Source organism: Protopterus annectens, chromosome 2.part0 (assembly GCF_019279795.1).
Source record: "Protopterus annectens isolate FY-2018-M chromosome 2.part0, PAN1.0, whole genome shotgun sequence".
NCBI classification, from domain to species: domain Eukaryota; kingdom Metazoa; phylum Chordata; order Ceratodontiformes; family Protopteridae; genus Protopterus; species Protopterus annectens.
In genome coordinates, this window is record NC_056728.1 from 1,286,642,511 (window position 1) to 1,286,663,019 (window position 20,509).

Sequence of the window (20,509 nt, forward strand, 5' to 3'; positions counted from 1 at the left end):
TTGTCCCATTGATGCTGTGTTTTTTGCTTTGGGGAGGGCAACTCTTACCTGAGTATCTGAGATATCAGGGGGGCAGCACTCTGCTGGGATAGATATTTGCCCTTTTGGTGGGGAGGTGGGGGAGAAGTTTGCGCTGAACCTGTCAGCTAGGTTGTTGGCAATGTCTGTGGGACTGGTGTATTTTTTGCCATTTTGGACAAATTCTGAGCATATCTGGGAATTCCCAACCAGGTTCCTAACATAACTAAAGAAAGCCTTGTGATTATCCTTAGTGTCCTGTGCAATTTTTCTCTTGACGCTGGCCTTAGATGATTTTATGAGTGCCTGTAGTTTTTTGCTAATACTGATCAGAGATGCCTTCCCTTTTTGGGATTTTGTTCTATCATGTAGTAGCTTCCTCCTTCTATTGTATAGTTTGTTTATGGCTGAGGTCCACCAGACAGGATGTCTGCCTTTGGAGGATTGGGCCTTGGTTTTATTTGGGATTGCATGATCCATGCATTCCTGAAGGTGTTCATAGAATGCGTTTATAAAGGATTCTATGGTCTGGGCCGTATTTTCCACAGGCCCAGGGGCTTTGAAGGATTCCACCTCGGTTTTGAGGAGTGTGAAATTTGCTTTAGAGAAGTTTTTCACTGTGGTTTTCAGGGCAGGGGGTGGAGTCGGGATGTGATTATCCAGTGAGGTTAGTTTATGGTCTGATCTTACCAGTGAGGGATACACTTCTGGTCTGGAGCATAGAGTCCCCATGTTAGTGATGATCAGGTCCAGTATGTTTTCCCCTCTTGTGGGAGTGGTAACAAGTTGTTCCATAGAATTTGAGTTTATAAATTCTAGGAACCTTTGGGCTAGGGTGTTGGAGCTAGAGTAATGCTCATGTCAGAGTGTAATCCCATATGACATACACCCATATATGTCATATGCTCCACTGAGGACAGAATTATGCAGAGAAAGAGTGGTATGTGTGGGATGTGAGACATGTTTTGCAGGATAGTTGAGCAGCGTTACAGTCAGCCCATTACATGTCATGGACATGTCTGATAGCACATGACATTGTGTGATATTCATAGCAAGGGTATACTCCACAAGGGTGCATCCTGTGGGCCGGGCATACTCCAGCTCCAACACATTTAGTGTGTGTGCACATATATGCTCTCTGTACAGTACTGTTCGTATTCCCAACATGTGTAATGCTGATATTTAGTACCTGTCCCTATAGTGGAACACATCTCCACCATTGTATTCACTGTTGTCTACACATCTGGCAATGACAGTTTGGAAGGTTTAGTGTAGGAGTTTCATATAGTCTTCAATTGTTTCACATAGGTAAACAGTGTGATGCACTGCAGGTCTGACCAGTGTCCATTAATGGGACCACCATACATTATGTGTACGTGTGTTATGGCAGATAGCATGCAATTAATATGTTCTGTGCATTATTAAGCCTGGTAAATAATAACAATCTTACCTGACACAGGCTGCTGTCACTGCAAAATGCCAAAGGTACCTAAACAGGAGTGTCACAGCAGTAAGATCATTATCCACACTTGTGTGATAGCTACAGGGTGCAATGTCCATGTTAGCACATAAGCCAGTACAATACACTATACTATGGAGTATGCACATCTGTGCATACATAGAGTAGCAGACTATAGTATGTGGCATGTGTGCATATATGCCTTGCATATGATGTTACATTACATATTGTACAGTAACACATGTACCTATGTGATATATAGTTGTGTTTTCTGTGCAGTAGTGACTTACCAGGCAACACCAGGCTCAGTGGTTGAGAGACGCCCACATCCACAATACCAGCTAAAGCTTGTGGATGGAGGTCTGCAGGTATCCCCAGGTTTGCCAGTAGCTCCTCGGTATGTGTGAGTGGGGGCTGGGTGAGTGCCCCCCCCCCACTTGTTGCACCTTGTTCCCTGGCAATTGCATTAGCATGCTGTTTTGCCCATCTTATAAGGTCAGAGCAGTGTCGACGCACCTGCTGATTGGTGCCATTGTGACTGACAACATCATTTACCCTCCTGCAGAGTTCCACCCACAGGGCATTCCGCTGCTGTGCATCCTGTGGCACATGGCTGAAGAGCGTCATGTAGTTGTCAAGTGGGTATGGGATGAGTACCTCATCCTCCAAGTGGCTGTATGGTGGCATTCTGCTACATGGCATACCTGGAAAACATAACAATGGAGACAGGTCACAGTATCTCAGAAAAAAGTACAGCAGTACAGCTGAACATACATGTGTATCACATTTATTAAGATTACAAATACGTCTTTGTAAATCTACATGACACTAACATCACTGACATGTATAAGTCACACAGATTTGACACCTACTGGTGATATGATGTTATCGCCATATATGCGTGAGTCATGTGATGACACTGCTCATATACCATGTGGATGTTGTCTTGAGGTGAGCATGTATGTTTGCCTGTAGTGGTGTCTTTACCTATCAGCACATGCTTGGATGTGTTCACATTAATGCAATCGACCTTAATGCTGTGTTTATGCCACATATATAGTCATTCAAAATCTGAAGGTAATGCTACTCAATGCTAGAAGTCTAAACCTCAAAATGCACTCTCTCGATGCACTCCTAAAAATGGAGAACATCGATATCTGTGCAGTAACTGAGACCTGGTTCAAGGCTCAAGAGAGCAGCCCTGCAATACCAGGCTACAACTCTTACCACACTTTTCGGCCACCAAAGCAGGACCGAAACACTAAAGGTGGAGGAGTGTCACTATTCACCAAGGATATTCACACCACCAGGCTAGTTGCCCAACACAATGCGTCTGAAATTCTCCAGGTGCAACTAACACTAGGTAAGACTGCAATCCAAATTGTAGCTTGCTACAGATCCCCCACCATACCCCAAGATTCTCACTACACCTTTATAAACATACTGGAAAATATTAAGATAGAACCAAACACCCTAATACTGGGTGATTTTAACTACCCTGCCATTAACTGGGAAAGCTACTCATGTACCAACACCTTTGCCCAACGGTTCTTGGAATTCATAAATTCCAACGCCCTGGATCAACTAATCCATAGTCCCACCAGGGGCTCCAATATCCTAGACCTGGTCATTACCAACATCGGAAATCGATGCTCCACACCTATGGTCACCCCCTCGTTAGTCACGTCTGACCATAAGCTAATCACCCTTAACATCCACATCCCACCCCACCCCCTAGTAAGGCAACCTCCATAAAAAACTTCTCCAAAGCCAACTTCATGCTACTCAAGTCAGAAGTGACAAACTTCATGACAACCATGCAGACGGGAGCTGAAGGTTCAACTGCTGAATCCTACACTAAGGCACTGTACGAGCACATCCACTCATGCATAAATCGTGCCATCCCAAATAGAACCAAGATGCTCTCATCCAAAAAAAAAAGAAGCCAATCTGGTGGTCCCCTGCCATAAACAAACTTTACAACAAAAGGAAGAAACTGTTGCAGAAAAGAGGAAAATCCCAGGATGCAAAAAACTTCCTTACCAGCCTCAGTAAGAAACTGAGATCCCTCATAAAATCCTCCAAAGCTAGTTATGAAAATAAAATTGCCAAAGATTCCAAAGACAACAGCAAGGCATTCTATAACTATTTCAAGAATCTAAATGGCAATGCTCAGATCTGCTCTGAGCTAAAACAGAATGGCATTAAATATACTGATCCCAAGGATATTGCCAATATCCTGGCAGATCGATTCAGTTCCAACTTCACCCCCCTCTCACCCCCTAAATGGCCCATCTCAGTACCGGAAGTTTGCCAAATTCCGGTAATAATGGCCACACAGGTAAAAAACACACTCTCCAAAGCTAAGAATACAGCATCCATGGGACCAGATGACATCCCGGGCTGTGTACTACATGGATTACAATTTGAACTGGCACCTCACCTAAGTGTCATGTTTAATGATAGCCTCACCTCAGGTTTCGTGCCCACTGAGTGGCACACAGCTACAGTTATCCCACTCCACAAGGGGGGATCCATCTTGGATCCCGGAAACTACCATCCCATCAGTCTGACAAGCCTTATCTGCAAGGCCATGGAGCGTATTATCATGGAACTTATAAACAAAGACATTGGCAACCTTCAAACACTGGATCCCACCCAGTTTGGGTTCGTGAAGGGCCGATCTTGTCTCCTGAACTTGATTGACTTCTTCGAATCAGTCTCCATTGCCATGGACAAGGGTAAGTTGGTCCACACAGCCTATCTAGACCTTGCCAAGGCCTTTCACACCATCCCCCACTCTGGAATCATAGACAAACTTACTAAGCTGGGCATTAATCCCTACGTCACCCAATGGGTTGCTAACTGGCTTACTGATAGAACCCACACTGTAAAAGTAGCCGACTCCAAATCCAGCTCTAGACAAGTGACAAGTGGAGTACCTCAGGGTTCAGTCTTGGGACCGCTCTTGTTTGGCATCTACTTCTCTGAAGTACAGGCCAACACTAAGGGACTCTGGATAACAAAGTTTGCAGATAACTGCAAACTGGGAGCCATTATTGAATCCCCAAATGATGTGGATACTCTACAAAAGGGCCTTACAGAAACAGATGCTTGGTGCCAGAGCCATGGGCTCAAGCTCAATGCCAAGAAATGTATAGTTATCCCCTTTTGGGGAAAAAACATGTATCCATGAATTACCATATATGTGGCAGTACACTAAACACCGAAAGTTTGATGAGAGACTTAGGGACACAGGTGGACAGTGGTCTCACCTTCGATAACCACATCACCACAACAGTCAGGAAATCCTTCTATGTGGTACACCTCATCACTAAGGGCTTTTCATCCAGAAAAAAGGAAGTAATTGTCCCACTATACTCACCCCTCATTAGACCCATTACAGATTACAATGCCCTGTTTGGTATGTACCTCTCAAGACATCTGCAACAACTGGAAAGGCCACAGAAATACCTCACTAAAAGAATCATAGGCCTAAAGCAGATGCCCTACACTGACCGCCTTAAAAAACTCCAGCTGTACTCGATCGCATATCGTCTACTCAGAGGCGATCTTTGCTTAACATACAAGGCCATGTCAAACCCAGAGCTGTTGGACATGCTACACTTAAAGAAATCCCAATCCCTCAGAGCCACATGCACCAGGTATCTAAACCTTGTCAACACAATAAACAAAACATGCTGGAGGGATAGTTTCCTGACCCAGAGACTCCCCAGACTCTGGAATAGATTGCCCATACAATGTCAAGCAGAGTGCCTCTTTGGTCCTCTTCAAAAGGAACCTTGACGATTGGATGGGAGAAAGGAAATTTACCCCGGGGATCACGTCAGTCGCCCTGCTAGACAGGCGTCCAGGGAAGTAAATAGTGTGGGAAGAAATAGCCAGGGAATTGTTATGGCTAGGCTTGTATAGGCCCTAAGGCTAATAGCCTAGTACCAACCTATGAACCTATGAACCTACATAGCCATTAGGGACATGACCTGTGACCCTGCAGACTTGCAAGCATGTATGTGTTTTGCCATATACATCTACATGGCACTGTACAGCTGTGTAGCATCCTGCCATGTATTGCCTGTGTTGCACATGTGTAACACATAGGACAATAACCAGCCTGATGGTATTTGCAGGGTTGGATATCAACTATAGCATGTATGGTCATAATAATCTAGTACGCTATATGCCCTGGTCTGTTTATGAGCCTAGGCAGACAGGTTACCTAGCTGTAGGCAACAGACAGGTAAGTTTCAGTGGCCAGTTCAAGCAGTACCACAGAACTGATACACATGGTTATTGATATATTTGGCATGCGGTCATCACACCATGTCACAGAGAGGGGCGATGTGCAGCTTTGCTGGACAGGGATGCATAGTATGACAAGAGTATGTTAAGTGTATGGGACAGAGATCTGTCAGGCATGTTGTGATCCTTGTACTAGAAAGGTGGATGTCCATGATGTATGTGTTTATTTGGGATCAGGATGTGTTAAGTGTAGCATGTCCAACACCTCTGGGTTGGAAATGGCTTTATTCATGGTAGGCTACATGCTACATAGTGCAGCTAGGGATTGTGAAGGTCAGTGTAGGTCATCTACACATGGGCAATAAAAATTAAAGGAAATATGTGATCGATTATGGGTCACATGGGTGATGAGTATGGCTGAGCAGATGGCACCCTGTCATGACAGGTCTTATCATTGCCATTACGATTAATGACACAGCTATAAAATGCTCTGTGCTTGACCTCATAATATGTGGCTGATTAGTTTCACAGTAGCTTTGCATGGTTTTATATGGTGTATCTGCATCTTACTGAGGCTGACCAGGGATCACCTACACTCATGTGTGTTCACTCTTGCAACAGTTACTACCTTCTGTGGTACCATTTAAAGCATGGTACCACCAGTTTGCCAACTTGTTTGTGTTGGGTTGACTCCTGGTTCTGTTTCAATGGTACAATCACTGCACATTTATGACTGCTTAAGGTTCATTTGTGTAGGATTCAGCATTTGCACATGCATTGTCCATCTGCATGGGTGCTATGGCACTCACCACTCTGCTCTTAGGAAACATAACATTGGCATTGGAGACCAACTGTGTGTAGTCTACTGTTAGCCCTGTTTCTGTGACTACTGTGATCCAGGTCAGTGGGGTCAATGGAATCCAACATGCATTGAGAGCAGGTGTTGATACATGAGGAGTCTTCCCAGTTCATAATGGAATAGTTGAGAGTAGCCATTATTATGGTTATGTCTCAGACCTAATCTTCCCCATTACAGCACATTATGACAGTTGGGAAGTCCGCGGCCTGGTGGGTGATCTGTCTCAAGGTGCATTTTGATTTCCACTTTGGCACAAAGGTAGTTGCTCAGCATAATACATCTGATGTTATGCAAGTGCAATTAGCAGGGGGATTTACATATCCTTCAGGAATATGGACACACCTGCAGCCCGTGTGTGCCAATAAAGGATAATTGGCAAGAGGTGAGGTATGTGTTATAACATGGTCATGCATGTGTGCTCTCCAGAGTGTTGAAACATTTAACAACCACTGCACAGATATGTTCTCCATGTTAGGGATTGACATATGTGTGCCCGTATAGTGTTTCTGACTTATCATTGTGTAGCAAGAACCACAGTTTATTGCTTGGCTGTACCTGTAACAGCAGTGGACCCTCACTTGTACCGTGCATGATGAAGGCACTATACAGGAAGCATGAGCCCTAGGCAGTATCCAAATTCCCAGGGGTGACAGGTGCAGGCCCTGTCTGGCAAAGCATCATGGTCTGTCAACCATGTTATCCCAGGATGACAGATACTGGATACCCTGTGACATACACCACTACACTAGACAATTGTGGAATACAATCCTTTTGTCCCTGTACTGCAGTATCATTCTGGCCAATGGCAGAATGCTACCCAGGCCTTGGGACATACCTGCATAGGCTACAAGACCTGACAGTTCCTACATGTGTTTCCATGCAGTCCAGGCTACTGCATCAAAGGTCCTGCACAACAACATGGAATATGCCAGAGCCATGTGTATAGCTCAAACGGTGGTCTGAGTGTATGAGTATGTGGCTAATCATTGCAGACAGGCAGCTGACAGTATGTATGCCCTCATATAGGTCGGTGTGTAACACAGTGCTAGAGTTTGCATTCATAAATAAGTACTGTTGGGCATGTTTCCAGACATGTGTTCAGAGGTGTGGCACAATTATGCAAACTATGTCATGCAGTTTGGGTATTTCAGTGTCTGTCTCTTCCTGCTTGGGGGGGGGGGTCACTTGTTTGGCCAGATACTTAGACCCGTCTGTGAATGTGTGTGATTTCTGGTAGTGTATGTGAGTGTCCTTACAGTGTTTTGGTAAGGGTATGTGTTGGTTGTGTTGATGAGCTGCATGTGTTAACCTACACCTCATGACTGTCCAGTCCAGTCATGGCTGTAGACTGGTCTGCCTTCTAGCTTACCACTGTAGCTGCATCCCAAACAATGTGTGGGGAATGGTGTTAGGTGGGCCTGGCAGTGTACATGGCATAGAGATTACATTCCTCCAGGATGGCCACATACATAAAGCTGACATTAGGAAACACCAGTAGCTGACTAGTGGATAAGCCTGTATGAGCAGTCAGTACTACAAGTACCAAGTACTATATTTCATTTACGTATGGCCTATGAAGATGTTTTAGACAGTGATGATCACATGTAAATATTTGTATTATGGACGTGACAACACTGGCTATTACGGAAACATTGTAGCTACCTTTAGCAGCAATCCTCCTCTGAGGAGCACATTGCATCCTGTTAGTTGATTACAGATGATGCAAGTGTCTACAGGTCTGTTTCCTTTTCTGGGTATATACTCACATATCCACCAGGACCATGAGCTCTGTTGGGCACAGACACCCACTCTCCAAACAGAGTCATGTATCAATAGGCTCTGATGCCACTATCAACATGATCAGGATATAATCAGATAGTGTGAGCCATCACCTATGATGCAGCTATTACACATGGGCAGCTGTCTCCTACATCTTACACTTCTGCTGCAGATTTTACACTGGAGTTAAAGATGATATGCAACCTGTTTCATTACCAGTGCTGTGCACTACCTTACATACAGTATGTGCAGGCGGCTGTTAGGTTGGCAATGAGAGGTTGGGCTACACAAACCTGGTAGTTCAACCAGTGTGTCTTTATTCTGAATATTCACTCTATGTAGGTGTGCACATAGCCATTTGGCCCAGCCCTGTAACAAGGGTCACTACACATTTGCATAACATGTACACATGCACAGCTGTTATTGCTTGCAAACGATATTAGAGAGGTGGATATCACATGTGTTATGTACATGGATAGTTATCTGGCTTTTCCAATTATCTTTGCTATCGTGCTGCTAACCTGTCAGATGAATACTAATGCTATGTATCCTGTCATTGAGTATTGTAATTGCCAATAGACATAACTACTGTTTGCATAACATAACAGAACTGTTATGTAGAATAGAATACAGATTTGCCTAGAATACTGTACATTACAGTTATCGGTACAATATCCCACAATGCACACCATATTTGCACAGTAAGCCCACCTTTAACATGTTCATCTTACTTATACACCCATACATATGTCAACTGTTACAATATATCAACATATACTATCCCATTATAGCACATACTTGTTGGACCAATCCTGACACTGAAAGTGGCTGGAAGGGAATTAGTGGGTTCCGAGCCCATATCATCCCTTGTGGTGTATGTAGAGTGTGCCATGTGACCTACAGCAGTACACACACAGAATACTACAAGCATTACTACTGCTCAACAATACATCATTACAAGATAGCTATTTCCACTATATGCATTGATTACACTGTAATTCTTACAGTATAGGTACTACATACACAGACATACTACATGTTATACATATCATCTTAGTAATCGGGGGTGTTATTAACTAGTGTAATACTCATTTTCGGTTCGTCTTTCAGTGTTGTGTACTGTCCTACAGGTAGATGTATATGGTTTGAATGTGTGACAAGGCAACGTTTTATAGTTACAGATCAGTAACCTGCGCTATCCTGATGACCAATTGGTGTTCCTGAGTAGCTAATTACATGCACATCAGCTGCACTGCTACTGTCTTAGCCAATACCATGGCTACAGTGGAGTATAACTGAGTACTCCACTTGTCCATTGTCCCTTTGCCTTACTTGTGAGGAAGACAGCGTGGAAGTTTTGTTTGGAATCTATTGCAACAGCTGTATGGATACGAATAGTAATATATTGTTTGTAATGCCTAGAGGAGTTTGTGAATACTGCTGTTATATTTCTGAACATTGTTACTTGTGCAGGTTTGTCTGTACCTAATACTTCTGCATATGTTTCAGTCTGGCCAGGTTGTTTGACCAGCTCAAGGCTGCATCGCTATGCATATAATGTTAGGGGGTTTACAGTGTGCTTACCAGACATATTTAGTTTGGTGTTACTGTGTATCATACTGTGCTACTAATCAGTACTCAGTAAAACTTCCTGGTGTATGAACCTGTCAACCCTCTGAAACGGGATTAGTTCATACAAACCCTGTTACATCAGCAGCTGTTAAATTATATAATGGCAACTATTTCCCATAGGGCCATGTTAGTGTGTCTTTGTCCAGGTATGTTAAGGTTTCAGCAGAAGTTGTACAGTAGTTGCATAATTGGTTATGGTATGACAGCATGTATTGATGAAATTATTTCAGTTGTGGGGTAGATGTTGGTGGGTGTACATAGCACATGCAGGTGTGTAGGAACCCCTTTTATATAATGTCTTTATTTGTGTGGGTGTTCTTTTCCTATGTGAACACCTATCCTTTAGTGGACTAATACTATGGTAATTGCAGGCTGATTCATTAAGGCACTATTAAATGCTTCCTGTATAGCATGCAGGTACTATTAGTCCTTGAATCCTTTTGGCAATACATCGGAATGTAATAACGATTTGCAAAATGAAAGCTGTCTGTGTAATTCCGTCATGGATATTTGCAGTCATTGCAGTTCTGTTGATGACTGTGTCCATAGGACATATTTGTAATAGGGCATTGGCACATACTCTTCATATGTTATGTTCATATTGTTTGGGAGGGGCGGAATGTGTGATTGTTATGGTCCGTGTTATACTCAGATACGACCACTTTGGATGCTGTCTACAGACATGTATGTATGTGTGTGTGTGTGTATATATATATATATATATATATATATATATATATATATATATATATATATATATATATGGGTCTACTTCTATTTGCTGACAGACCATTTCACTGAAACCCATTTGGTCAACAGCTCATTTCATTGACAAACATTGTAGGTGGGGGGCTGCGCACCCCACACCCCCCCCAATGTGGGAGGCTGGCCCCCCACACACCCCCAACTATATATAACAACTCCACAGTCGCACAACAGTGGGGAGGGGGGCAAAACCCAGGTTTTTGCCTTGAATACTTTTGTCAATGAAATGAGCTGTCGACCAAATGGGTTTCAGTGAAATGGTCTGTCAGCGAATAGAAGTAGACCTATATATATATATATATATATATATATATATATATATATATATATATATATATATATATATATATATATATATATATATATATATATATATATATATGTATATGTGTGTGTGTGTGTGTGTGTGTGTGTGTGTGTGTGTGTGTGTGTGTGTGTGTGTGTGTGTGTGTGTGTATATATTTATATATATATATATATATATATATATATATAAATATGTGTGTATATTTTATATATAAATATATATATATATATATATATATATATATATATATATTTATGTGTGTGTGTGTGTGTGTGTGTGTGTGTGTGTGTGTGTGTGTGTGTGTGTATATGTATATATATATATATATATATATGTATGTATATATATATATATATATATATATATATATATATATATATATATAGATATATATATGTATATATATATATATATATAGATATGTATATATAGATATATATAGATATATATATATATATATATATATATATATATATATATATATATGTATATATATATATATATATATATATATATATATATATGTATATATATATATATATATATGTGTGTGTGTGTGTGTGTGTGTGAGTGTATGTGTGTATATGTATATAGATATAATAGATATATACATTATTGCTTACTTTTATCTGTACCTCCATAGATGTGTAGATTTATATATATATATATATATATATATATATATATATATATATATATATATATATATATATATTGACCTGTATATATCGACATGTCTCAATGTATCTCTCTCTATATATATCTATATATCTATATATGAGCATACACCTTTAATTGAGTACATGGCGGGTTGTCCTATTTCAACACATTCCTCCCTTTTGTGTTTTAACCAGTCTGCATACACAACTAGGATAGGTACATCCCAGGTAGCTTAGTGTTAGGTTACTCTGAGGATGGAGTACATGGTTGGGGGTTCTTCTCCTGGAAGGTGTTATTATTTTACCTCTTAGAGTAGGCACTGGTAGGGAAAGTGTGAATAACACACATTTATGCAGTTGTGAGCTGGTTTACCTGTGGTCTGCGTGATGTTAAGCAAAGGTAAAACGCATGAAGCGCTTCTCCGTTTACCGTGTTTCAGTGCTGCTTACCGTCACGCAAACACGTGGAAACCCGCTTACAACTGCTTAAGAGTGCTTTAATCTACCTGCATCCAAAAGCCCTTATTCTGGCCCTCAAAATAACCTAACATCACTGGCAGGTCTTGAACCCAGGACCACGAACAACACAGTCACTGACTTTACCTCTAAGGCATCTAAGATATGTACGAATGTTATGGTGTTTAGAATATACATTGCACTGCAGACATTCCTCACTACTGAAAACAAATGTGACAGTTGGTGTACATATGTCTGACACGTTAATGTTCATATGTTTGTGAAATTAGTTGCTGCAATGTGATATGTCAGGGTGTATTATTCATGAGTAAGGTTCTTGCTTTGTGTCCTTTTTATATTGTCCCCATACTCCATGTATGCCCCTCCATTTCATTATTGGACATCCGACCCAGGCCCTCCTTAATGCATGATTGCATTACCCATCATTCCTCCCCACCCTAATCTTCACATACACAACAACCACCCCTTCTATGGTGAATTAGGTTCATATTAATTGTTATAATACCAGAGCTGTATGTGTTTTGTGTACACTCCAATTCCTTTGGAGTGCTTCAGTGTCACAAAGTATATTCATAGATGTTTATATATATGGCTATTGATGTAACTGTATATATATATATATATATATATATATATATATATATATATATATATATATATATGTATGTATATATATATATATATATATATATATATATATATATATATAGATATATATCGAGATATATGTATATATATAGATATATATATACATACATATATATATATGTGTGTGCAGACATCACTGATATATATATATATATATATATATATATATATATATATATATATATATATATATATATATATATACATACATATATATATTTAGAATTAGTTTGTAACAGTATTACATCTGTAGAGTGGAATGTGTTGGTTCACAAACTACAGTACATTACAATGTACTGTACATATGTACACAAAGACACTGTCACATTTGTGATCATTACAGTGAAATGCATATGGTATAAGGTGTAGTCTCAAGAACATGAAACATGTGTACACCTTGGATGGCTTAGTGGTACGTCCTATGACTATAGTGTGCATGGTCCATGGTTTGACACCTGTGATGCTTTATGAATGTTTTTTACTGCAGAACAAGGCTCATTTAAGCAGTTGTAAGCATGGTTGAAAGTGTTTGTGTAACATTATAGCAGCGGTTAAACACAGTTAAACAAACTTTGTAACTTATAACCTGTGCGCGCAAACATGGTCACATCCGCTAACTACTCTGGATATATACATGTCAGTGACATAACATCTCACTATGTGCTGAAATAACATTACATTCACTGTTGACTGTACTCTCCTGCACACATGGGTTTATATGGGTGATTTGAATGTTTATTATACAGACGATTACTACCTATATATGCAAGCTGTGGTTAAGGTATACTTTTGCACATGATAAACGTCCCTGTCTTTATCGGGATTGAAACCTTGAATGCAAAGATACTATGTGGATGCTGTAGTAACCATTACACTGTTGACATTAACATTGCTTCTGCCTATTTCCTATTTAGATGAATTCTATGTGTAAGCTAGGCTAAGCAAAGGGCGGGAGCCCCCAAACTCACTGAGCTTCACGTACTCTTGAAATAACAACATACAACAAATGTACTGTGAGACAATACATTATATTCTTAACTACATTAGACATAGCCCCTCAATGACACACTTCAAGGGAAACCTTGTTGTGTGAATGGGTAACAGACTATACACCCCTGGGATCATGTGTCTCAGAACTATACAGCCAGGGGGTGGGGGAGCCTGTCCAGTTTGATAGCTGCAAAACCTGTTGGGGGAATTGAATGGTGTAGAACTGCCACATTAACATGCCCTCTTTAGATCACTAACCGGATGATGCTGGAGGGACCGCTTCCTGTCACAGACACCCCCCATACTTTGGAACAGCATCCCTAACTACATTATACAAAGCCCCTCACTAACATTCTGCAAGAAAAACCTTGAAGGGTGGATGGGGAACAGTAGATGCATCCCAGAGATCCCACCATTGGCTCTGCTCCACAGAGGGATGGTTAATGAATCAATGGGGTGGCAAAAGCTGACACATTTTGGTTGGCCTTATGAATGGCCTCTGGCAGTTGGATAAGTACCTACCTATGAATCTATACATACAGTATCTACATACGCTGATAGCTTAATTTACTGTTCAGGTGTTGACTTACCTTGTGCCAAATGCTGTTATGTGTGCAATAGTTGAAGGCTGCCAGTGTTGGATGCACACAGTAGAATGCCTATACATGACAATTAACAGGTAGTCTTGTGTGTGTGCCATCCATTTTTACTGTGTGTGCAGGTGGAGAAAGGTGTCAATCCCTAGGTGCCTGCACTGTCAGTGTGTGTGCTATATGTTCCCTCTTTGCCAAGACATGGGCATACTGGGCATGCCTCCATCTGCCTACTGGGGCTGGCTTGGGGTGTTCATGGTCTGAGTACCTCTGGGCCTGTGGGGCCCTTGGCAATGGTGGTGGGCTGTGAGGGCATTCACCATTCTGTCCCTGCTGCAGCTGTTTTCACAGGATCATGTTGTGTAGCATGGCACACACTATGAAGATGTGGGCTCATGTGCCTGAAGAGTACTGCAAGGCTCCATCAGAGTTGTCCAAGCAACGGAACTGTGATTTCAGCATCCCACACACATGCATGATGATTCTGGTTTGTGCGTGTGCCTCATTATGGCATCCTGCATGGGTATGTGTGCATTTCTGATGGGAGTCATCATCCACGGTTCCAGTGTATAGCCAGCATCCCCCACCAGGTGGCCATTTGGGATGTCCTCCCTGGAAAATGATTGATACAGCTGTGAGGCATGCCAGATGTGGGAGTCGTGATAGCTTCCAGGGCTGCCAGCACACACATCCATGATAATGCCCTGGGCATTGCACACAACCTGGCAGCTGATGGAGGGGTATCCCTTGCAGTTTATGTAGCACTACCATACTCACCAGGTGGTGACTTGATGTGTATGTGCGTGCAGTCTATTGCACCCAGTACCTCTGGGTATTCCGCCACACGGTGGAAAAGACGCATATTGCTGGCCAACTCCTCCTGCATTCAGGGGAAGTATATGTGCTCATTGGCATGTGGTAATATGGCATCCAGGAACTGGTGTAGTACCCTGGATGCTGATGCCTGTGAGATACCTATGATATCCCCAGTTGGTCTTTGAAAGGTACATGTAGCTAGTATTCTCAGGCTTACACATACCTTCATATCCACTGGGATGGGTTCCCCTCTGTTTGTTCTGGCTCTGAAGTGTGGCCGGCACAGCTCCACAAGTTGCTGTAGGGTGTACCTGTCCACCCTGTAATGCTGTACTATCTCCAAATCATGTAGCCCCTGGTAGGCTACCATGTGTCTGAACACTCTCCTCCTCCTCTGGTGCCTGTGGTGGTCATGTGCATCACCCTCCACACTACCTTCATTCTTCAACACATGCTGGTGGATCAAAGCTATGGCAGCCCCTAACATGTACATAATAAAAGTTCCCCATCTGTATATACCACTGGTGCAAAGTGTATGGGAATACACAAATGTGTGTGAGGTGCTTTCACACTTTTTAGTATTGTACTATGTATGCTGCTGATGTAAGTGGGTGTGTATGAGCTATTCCAGCTGCTGTGTGTCTTAATTATGGGTTTTGCAATGAGTACTGCAAGTGTGGGGCCTTTACTGTGGAGATCTATTTGCCTGCCTTGATTAATCTGTTGCCCTTTAATTCACTTTTAGACCTGGATCCCCTTCCATTTTCAGGCATGCATCCACCTGTCATTTTTCTTGTTTTGTACTTTCCCTACCCAGTCATGGTGAAATGTGCCTTGTAGCTGATATACTGCATATCACCTTTGGACACTTTGATGTTTTCTTTGCAGTACAGCCCTTTCCCTTACCTGTTCTGCAGGTAGCTGCTTGAAGCCTTGTTAGCTGTTGTTAATGGCCCACTGCAGGCTCCTAGGTGCTAATTAGTCATTTGTACTCCAATTTCCCTGCTGCAGCATTTCCTTATTTCTTTCCTGTATCCTTTCTGTTTCAGCTGCAGTGCGCACCACGCATACCCATTTACCGGATTTACGCGCGTTTTCATCTACGTTCACATGCATACTCAGTTACCTTGTATACTCTCAGCTAAGCATAGTTATGGACAATTCGACACACCCCTATCCTGCAGCTTTGCCTAGCTAAAGGCAGACCGGTTTAGCAATGCTCCAATATGCTTACAGCAATGGCAACACAACCCTCTCTTGATGTCATCTTTATCTCAAGGGCTCACCTCGGTGTTATTATGCTACACTGTGAGGTACATCCTTACACCAGCGGGGAATTTGCGATTCACTATTACTCCTCTCACTTGCATAGCATTGCCTACTAATTCCTAGCTACTGCGCATAACACTGTCACTGATGATGTGTTTTTTGTTACTATGGATGTGGTGTCTTTATTTACTGTTATACGCAATTTAGATGGCCTTAATAAAGTGACTCAATTTTTGTAGCAGTTTACAGATTACATCCCTAACAAGGTTCAATTGTTGGTGAAACTGTTGAAGATTGTGCTTGAGCACAATATCTTTGCTTTTGGTGAGCAAATATACAAGCAATGCAATGGCTTGGCTATGGGCACTTCTTGTGCCAATAGCTACGCCAATGCTGTTATGGTCATTTGGGAGTATGACCATATATTTAATGGGCCATTCAATTAACTTGTTTTGTTTTTTCATAGATTTGTGGACAACCTATTTATTTTGTGGAGGGGAGTCCTTGATATATTTGCTTCCTTTATGGAATATGTGAATAGTAGCACCTGTTATTTGAAGTTTACATCTCACTCCTCAGAATTAGTGGAGGATTTCTTAGATGTTTCTGTCATTAAGGATGAAACTGGTGTTATTTACACTAAGTTGCACAGGAAAGACTGTCATGTGAATCATCTATTACATAGGGACAGTCTTCATCCTCCTTATGTTTTTAGAAGTGTGGCTTCCAACCAGTTTTATAGAGCTTCAAGATTAAATGCTAGGGATAGTGATTTTATTGGTGAAGTTGATAATGTGAAGATGAGTTTGAAGGAGAGAGGTTATGAGGAATATCTTATCCAAAACAATGTAGTTAAGGTTTTTGATAAAAGGATGAATGAAGCTAGACCATATTTTTCTACAGGTAATAGAGATTTTGTTAGGAGGCGAAAAAGTAAGTATAACACTGGTTTGAGGTTTAAAGTTACTTGTGATGTAGATTGTTACAAGGATATCATTAAAAAACACTGGGGTGTCCTTAGAATTGATAATGATATCTCTAGGCACATACCTTAAGTGCCATGTTTTTTATATAAGAACAGTAGGTCACTGAGAAATAGGTTGTGTTACCCAAAGGATGTTAATAGGAATTCTCATTTATTTGGAACTAAACCATGTGGTCATTGCAACTGGTGTGCATATATTGACAGCAGTTGCAAATTTGAACATCCCGACCAAGGTAGATGTTATAATTTCACAATAGCAGCTACATGTGATACCTCACATATTGTTTATTTAGCTTACTGCGTTATATGCAAAAAGTTTTAGATAGTTAAGACTGACCGTCCCTTCAGAGAATGCATAAGAGAACATATCTACCATATGAATAAAGATAATGTGGTTAGTGCATTGGCGAAGCATGTTTTGAGTACTGACTCTAGTCATGGCTTTAAATTTTTAGTAATTGCTAGGGTTTATGAAAATGTGAGGCAGGATGATATATGTGCTAAGACCGAGGATTTGGAATCCTCATGGATAGTGAGGTTTAGGGCTGATGTCGGACATGGGCTTAATGAATCAGTTCCATTAGTACCTAAATTAAAGAAGAGACCCCTAAGAAGGTAGTTACTAGTATTAAAGTATAGTTTTAGTATGTATTATTAATGTATGTTTTTAAATTAAATTTATATGTCTTTTATATGTGTTGTGTCTTTAAACTTGTGGTTTTAAATTTGAATTTGTATCATGTGACATTTGATGTATAAATAGGGGTGTGTTTGTTAGTGCTTTTGTAATACACCTGATGATGCCTGTTTGGTGAAAGCGCTTGTGTTTTGTTGCATTGCAGTAAAAGTTTTGAACTGGATATATCAGCTGTCTCTGAGTCTTCCTATTCGTTTGTTACAGAAATGAAGTAGCTGAAGTACCTTCAAGCAGGATATTTTATTGTTAGCACTTTCGTTTAGACAAATTTCCAGACTTCTTCAGACATCCTATCCCAACAAGCAATAGTATTTATAAAGACAACAATTAACCTTAATTGCCCAGCAATTAAAAAAATAAAGAATTACTTAAGTAAATACTTAAAGTTGTATATACTAAAAGTTGTATAAACTAGAATTGTTCACCTCAAAACACAGAAAAAACTATGAAGATAAAGATCATAGTCAAGAAGTAAGAATACAAAAACAAACATTTAGGACAAATGTCTAAAAAACATGACAAATAAAAATGTAGGGAAATATGTCGTAATAAAGTATAAGTATATGTATATAAAAATAAAATTAAATATTCAATGATAATGATAAAATCAGTCAGGTAAAGGATATTTATATCTTACCTATTTAGTGCTTTAAGTTTCAAAATACACATAATAGAAGCATTTTCATTAAGCCCAGGAAATATATGGGCAAAAGTATGGATTTGCCATAGTAATTCATTTTCCTCAAGCTTAAGCTGCCAAGGTCCCCCTCTAGAGCTATGTTTTCTTGATGTAAAATGGTAAAAAGAAACCTATGAGTAGGGTAGTCCAAAGTATGCCTGGCAAGTGCATTGAGTGAATTTCCTTTATTAATGTGATATAGCTGTTCGTATATACTTTGTCTTAAGGTTCTCTCTGTTTTCCCAATATAAAATGAATGGCACTGTTGACACAGTGCTACATAAACTATTGCCTTGGATTCACAATTGTATTTCATATTTACTTGATATTTTTGATCTCTTATATTAAATGTATGACCAGTTTTAATATACTGACACTGATTGCAGTGCCCACATTTTAACATCCCCTTATTTTTAACTGCCTTGTTTTGTAGTTCTACAAGGTTCTTTAAAATTTGCCATCGTCTATATGATATATGCAAAGGCTGATCAACCTTTCTATTAATGTGTGTGTGTCTTCTAAAATCTAAGACCAATTTTTGTATAATATATTTGACACAAATTTAGCATTAACAGAGTATGTGGTTATAAATGTAGGACCAGTGTAAGCCACATTGTTGCTTTGCATAGTAGTAACTGTGGTATCCGTATAGTCACATAAAACTTCTGGCAGGTTATACCCCTTATTCAATATAGGCTGAAAATGGCCATTCTGTCTTTTATTAGTTACTTCCTTCCAAATTTGATCAAATAGTCTCCCGGGATATCCTCTGCTAATAAACATATCTCTAAGAAGGCTGCATTCTGCTTGGAAATCATGTTCTAAGGATACCATCCTAGCAGCCCTGACCAACTGTTCCTTCATCACTGCTTTCTTTTGATGAAAGCGATGGCTGCTAGAGAAATGTAGGAATGTGTTTGAATATGTGGGTTTCCTAAAAATTATGGTTTTGTATCTATTATGAACCCTGTCTTTATATATGGAAACATCCAAAAAATTGATAGTGTCAGTTGCAAACTGATAGGTGAAGTCAAGAAAATCAGTAAGCTGTCGAATGTCATTAATAAAAGGTAAAACCGTAGTAACATCACCTTTCCAAATAAAAAACATATCATCCTGGTACCTCGTGTACCAGGATGTATATGTTTGAAAAAGGTGGCTTTTAAACAAAAATTCATGTTCCCAATAGGTTAATACACAATTGGCAAAACTACCACCACAGGGCGCCCCCATGGCTATATCTGACATTTGTTTATACATCTGGCCATTGAACAACATAAAATTGTTGGAAAGGACTAACTGTAGTAGTGTTTCAATGACATTAATGTCATTATTATCTGTCCCTTTATCTGTAAGTAAAGCTCAGACCCAATCGAGGCCCAGCTCATGGGGAATAACAGTGTACAGATCTTTTATATGTACTGTTAAAAAGTTGTAATCTGCATTACATTCCAAATTGTTAATTTCACATTAATAAAGGAAATTCACTCAATGCACTTGCCAGGCATACTTTGGACTACCCCACTCATAGGTTTCTTTTTACCATTTTACATCAAGAAAACATAGCTCTAGAGGGGGACCTTGGCAGCTAGCTTGAGGAAAATGAATTACTATGGC